Consider the following 6000-nt stretch of genomic DNA (forward strand, 5'->3'; position numbering starts at 1 on the left):
GGACAGGGGGAGAGAATGGCAGATTTTCACGCCTTTTCTTCTATTTTAACAGGTTTTGGCTTAAAACAATTTTTTGGACCAACGGGCCTCGTACCGTCCATTCGTGGCCGCCGGGACGTGTGGGGGAGCAGCGCGCTCAGAAATAATTCTAGAATGTTGATGGGAAACGTTCCATTCAAACCAAAATTCCCATTTCCATTCCTAAGCAAGAATGCCACAGTGATTTTGACAATTATTTACTTTTTTCTTTTTTTTTGGTGGAAGATAGATAGATAGATAGATAGATAGATAGATAGATAGATAGATAGATAGATAGATAGATAGATAGATAGATAGATAGATAGATAGATAGATAGATAGATAGATAGATAGATAGATAGATAGATAGATAGATAGATCCAGAAAATCTAAGTATCATTAGATTTGGCAATACAAAATAAACCTTTGTATCAACAGCCCACATTCTCATCAAAGGAGGAAATTGTGCAAGCAAAAAAAATGACTGTAGCTAAAGTGAAAGTACCACATTGACATATCTACTTCAGTACGTGAGTTATTGCTCTTAAATGTACTTAGATTATTCGAAGTAAAAGTACTGGTCGCACCCAGTGCCCTGATATAACAGAGCCTATAATAAGGCATAAAGTGCTTCCGTAGCTTTATTCTGCAGATGGTGCTCATGCAGATCCTATTATACAGTAGGTAGAGTCACAGTTATAGACAAGGATCTGGAGATAATGAATCATTGATGAGCAATCCTAAATCAGCACTTTGATGGATCCAGCCTCCCCTGTGCCAAATGCAGTGGAGTCAAAGTCGAAAGTGTCGGAAGCTGAGTATACGTAAGCACGGACACTTAAACGTACTTAAGTGTACATTAAGTAAGCACTCGGTTGCACTTGGTCACCGCCCGCCACCTCCGCTTTCTGTTTACCGGGACGTGCCGAAGCATCCCACCCGCCTCGGGAGCCTCCGCCGGGCTCCCCGTCCAACTCTGAAGAGGAGGCAGAACTCCAGAGATGAGGGAGCCTTTTTTTTTTTTTTTTTAACTTTTTTTTTTATTGCTTTACAGTTGCTTTTGTCGAGGGCCTCAGGAAACCACTCAGCCACACTAATAGAGCTCTCAAGGGGCCAAACCTTTTTTGTCACTGCTTTTTTTTTTTTTTATTCCTCCGCCTTTATATCTTATGGACAAAAGTGCATTCCTTAACCCCCCTCCCCCCCTCCCCGCACCCACAGAAAGTCCAAATGTTGCGTCCAAGTTTGATTCTGTTACTGATTTATTCTATTCACAGCAGGTGCCAGACACTCCTGTGTCTCTCCCCTTCACTGTTATTGTGCGCTCGGCTGTGTGATACGTAGATATCATATCAATATCGGTTTCGATAACCGCGGCATTTCACTTCTTGCCTCTTCCTGGACCCAAACGCTGAGGGACTGCGAGGCGACGAGACTTCCTGAACTTCCCAGGACGTCGTAGCTGAGTGGAAAGCAGCAGTGAAAGCCTCCACCTGCTCTGTGATCATATCCCCATTTAATGACGGGACAAAGAGGCAAAAAACGTCGCCGAAGAGCTGCGCTAGAAGGTTGCCATGGCGGCCCCTAAAGTCGGTTTGTTGGGTGAGGGATGGCCAGCGGGGGGGGGGGGGGGGAGAATTGGACAAACTCGTAATAGTAAGAGAGCGAAATGAGAGGCGGCGGGAGCAGGGCCAGCTCCCGGGGTATTTTCACTCCCCGTAGGCCCCCCAGGGAGCAATTCCTGTTTGGAAATCTATTACACCCCTAAATATACCCTCTGACAGCTATGAGCCAAACCCAACTAGACCGTTTAGTAGATGTCTCCCTGTCCAGTTTCTGTTGAATATAAATATCAAAGCGTGTTTTGTCTTTTAATGCTTTTGGAAAAAGTTTGACGGTGGCCCGGGCTTAACATACTTAATTTGGTAGCCAGGGTTACAGTGGGCGCTATATTTAGCCAGACCGCTTCAGAGCTGAACGTGTGAACCCATTGAAATGACGCGTCGCGCTCACTGGGCTCAGGGAGGCCGATCGCTGCGTCAACCCCCGCGGCCAGACGGGATTAGGTCCGCGTTCAGACCCCCCCCAACACCCCCCACCACCCGGGTCTCCTCCTCTGCACGCTGACCTTCACCAGGGGTTAGAGGTCGCGAGGGAGACCAGCGGAGCGCACGGGGTTGAGGCCCCAGACGAGATGTCAGGGAGGAGCAGAGCGAGCCTGGGATTAGGGTGAGATGGGGTTGCTTTTCAGGTTTGACAGACAGACAGACAAATGGACAGACTCAAACCCCACTAATCACATTGATAGGTACTTAAAATGTACAATGTAAATAGTATAAACCAACTAGATAGATAAAAACATATTGAAACTCATGAAAACATCAGCATATAGACTGCCCTGGCGACCTTATGTGTGCTGATTGATATTATTATGTCGATATTACATATTCACACGCAGAATATGCACGATACAGATGAAATTAAAAGTGCAGAATAAAGTATGATCCAGAAACAAACAAATATGAAAACCCTGCCGTGGTTGACATGCCGTGTAGAAAAGTAATAATAATTCGACAGAGCAGATCTAAAGACGCTGAGAGTCGCCGGTCCAGACAGTCAGATCTAACAATGGAATATCCCCAAAAATACAACAACAACAAAAAGGTACGAATGTACTCAGTTACAGTAACACCGGTCGTGTTATTAGTTACTTCCTCCACCGCATGGATGGTAAATGTAGAACAGCTCCACAATGAAAGATTAAAAAAAAAAAAAAAAAAAAAAATTATCAGGGTGCTTTTGTGCGCTGAACTGAACATTATTTAGGTGCTGTTATGGTTCTTTAAAAATGCATTGACCTCTTTTTGAGCCCGTCCGGTGAAGTAACGGTCACCCGCCACAAGCGGACGCTAGATACCACCAAGTGTCGGAGCGTCAGCGGGAACCTGCTGTAATTAGTGCGCACCGCAGCGGGGAGGGGCCGCCCGTGGCCGCATCGTAATGGGCGTAGGCGCCGTTGAGTGCGGGTGCTTTACGACCAAGGTGGGTGTCCTGGGAGGGGGTCTTTTGGGTGGAAGTGGTGGCAGGTAAGGATCCAGTCACGAAGTCCTTCGTCGTTGGAGCACGACACAAACATCATTTCAGATTTGAACCACCACAACTTAATTCACAGAAGTAACGGCGCGGTCATCCACAACTTTTTTTTTTTTTGTGCGTGCGCCGTTAAAGTGGTAATCCCTAACGTTAGTCGGTGTATATCATATGTATCCCATATTTATTTAGCCGGCACTTTCAATGAAAAATAAACAGCCGTTCAATGTTCTTGCACGGTGTATTCGCATTTTAAGATGTTGGTCGCAGTATGAAATAATAAAAAATAAAAAAAACAAGTGTTTTCACTCCGGCAGAATTGAAGACGTCTCAGACGCAGACCCCGGTGAAGGGGGCGACTGGTGTGCGGTACGAAGGTCAGCGTGGGTGAGAAATGAGGCGAGGCGTCCCGAGCGGCGCTGGTCACCCGGAGATTCGGCCTGAGAGCACGTCCGCCTGGGTAGATATGAGTCTCCAGGGAGACCCTTCATCCGCTCTACTCACTGTTTCTCACCAAAAATGAAAAGAAAAAACGACAACAGGGCCCCTGACTCATCCTGCTCCGGGTTATGATTAATAATGTGAATTGTCTCAAAGTTGGGTTGATCACGTCTGTAATTTCATTAAAAAACAAAAACGATTGCCTTTCACTTCATCACTTTTACCAGATTTTTACTTCTTTACCGACTCTTGTTTGCATCCTCTGCTCGTCTGAATAGTTTTCTTCGTGGCGGAGCCCTTCCGCCTATGACACTTCAATTTATATGCGTCACGGAAAGAGCGAGATGAGCAGATACTGAAAGATAATGGCCTAAAATTTAGACGGCAGTGGGTTTTGAGAAATTCACCCGTTGAACCCGGCGTCCATGAATGTGCACTCGTCGCGCCTGGGGCTCCCCTGGTGGCCGTTTTCCGTTGACGCCTTCCCCTCTTTGGTCACGCAGGGCCTTCGTCAGGCGTCCTTCAAGGTTCAAAAACGTAGGCGCTCACTCGAAATGATCAAATCGCCAAAGATGAATCCATCCAAACAGCACATTTGTAGCTCCTTTCCCCGACTTTCTGGCCCGCCGTACAGCCCCCTCCCCCCCGGGCCGACTGTGAAACACAGCGTAACATATTGTGCAACATTTGAAATGACAGCATTTGGGTAACACACCCTTACAATATTTAATAGCTCCCCTGTCACATGTCTCCACCTCGACCAAAACTGAATTATTCAGCCACGCAGCTGCGAGGAAGCCCCTCAGACTCGCCCGCAATATAAAGGCTTGTGTCACGACAGGAACACTTCACTATTTGTTGTGTTTGCTCAGCGCACAGTACTGGAGTGGATAGTGAGATAGGTCTGCAAAAGGGGTCCCATTATGAATCCAAATTAGATTTTCAGATAGCCATAAAGGGCCAAGGGCAGGGTGTAACTTTGGGTTTGTATATTCGGGGGTTGGGATTGGGGACATACCACCAACACCATGATCACACGGTGCAACTGATGGGTTGGACACAACCGAGTCTTGTAGGGGTGAATTTTAGGAAAAAGACCGGTTTGCTGTATTTTGCTTTGTTATGGAAGTTCAACTTGAGAAAAGGTTATCATGTTTGATAAAAGTTAATACTTTTTTTTATTCATCATAATGTGACCCCACCCACGCTCAGGGTTGCATAAAGGCCTGTCTACATCTGTATGGGTGATCATGTCCCACCAGTTTACATGACCGGTAGCACAGTTAAGTTGAAGAATTCCAAATACACGCTCAAATAAAAAAAGAAAGAAAACTGCCGCCCAAAAATTTGAGAACTGGGTCGTGAATGATTTGTGATCCAGAATTGGATATTCTGTCGGTTACATAATGGTCTTGTGGCCACGGTCTTGTGATGAGAAAAAATTTTGTAATTGTATTGTGTATATCACCTTTGCATATATTTCATATATTTATATTGTTAATATTACTCTATACTATTATATATTATTGTTATAACCACTCTGCTTATAACTCTGTCTACATACAGTGATCATGCAGAATATATATATATATATTCATACACATACATACTCTGGAATACCTTCCAATAGGATGTAAGTGCTAATGGCAGTGTGGAGAAGGATAAGAAGAAGACTATATATATATATATATATATATATATGTCTATAATGTATATACAGTACATATATATATATATATATATCTCAGCCAATAGGCTTTTCGCATTAATCGGAGTGGCCAATCAGATAAGGCGACGTCACCCGTACGGTTCGAATGAAAGCGACTCTATAGTGGGCGGAGCATCTCGCGCTCTGCCCTGACTCCGCCCACCGGCAGACTGTGTCATTAATGGTGTGTTCCAATGGAGTCGGAGCTCGGAAAAAGAGCAAAGGAACGGCCGATTCGATCGGAATTCTAAGTCGGAATTTCGAGAGCAGATCGCTCGGTCACGAGTTTAGATAAGAGACCCGACGTCACAGCAGCGGGGCAGCACACACCGTTTACGGATGAAGACGTTTCCTTTGCGTGGCTTTTCATTTGAAAACACGGTTCACTTCGCTCTAAAATGCTCTGTAGTTTTTTATGTTATGTGATGTTAACATACGTATGTATTCACTCGCTAGCCGAAAATAAACAGGTGTTCGCAGCGGGCGTCCATGTTGTCCGAGCAGAGAGGACCGAAAAACACCTTTAGCTCGGTAATTGGTTATTGCAACTAGGAGCGACAGATTTCCGCGTTCAAATTGAACGCGGCGCGACAACTCGACACCCACGGCGCTTTAAAACGCTCCTCGGCGACAGCCAATCGGGTTCTCGCTAGTAACCGCGTCGTCCAATCGGACGCTCGGCTCGGCTTTGTTTATGGTGACGTCATAAAATATTGTTGTTGCTGTTTCGCCGTAGACGGATC

The sequence above is a fragment of the Zeus faber genome, assembly GCF_960531495.2.
Source record: "Zeus faber genome assembly, chromosome: 11".
Lineage (NCBI taxonomy): Eukaryota > Metazoa > Chordata > Actinopteri > Zeiformes > Zeidae > Zeus > Zeus faber.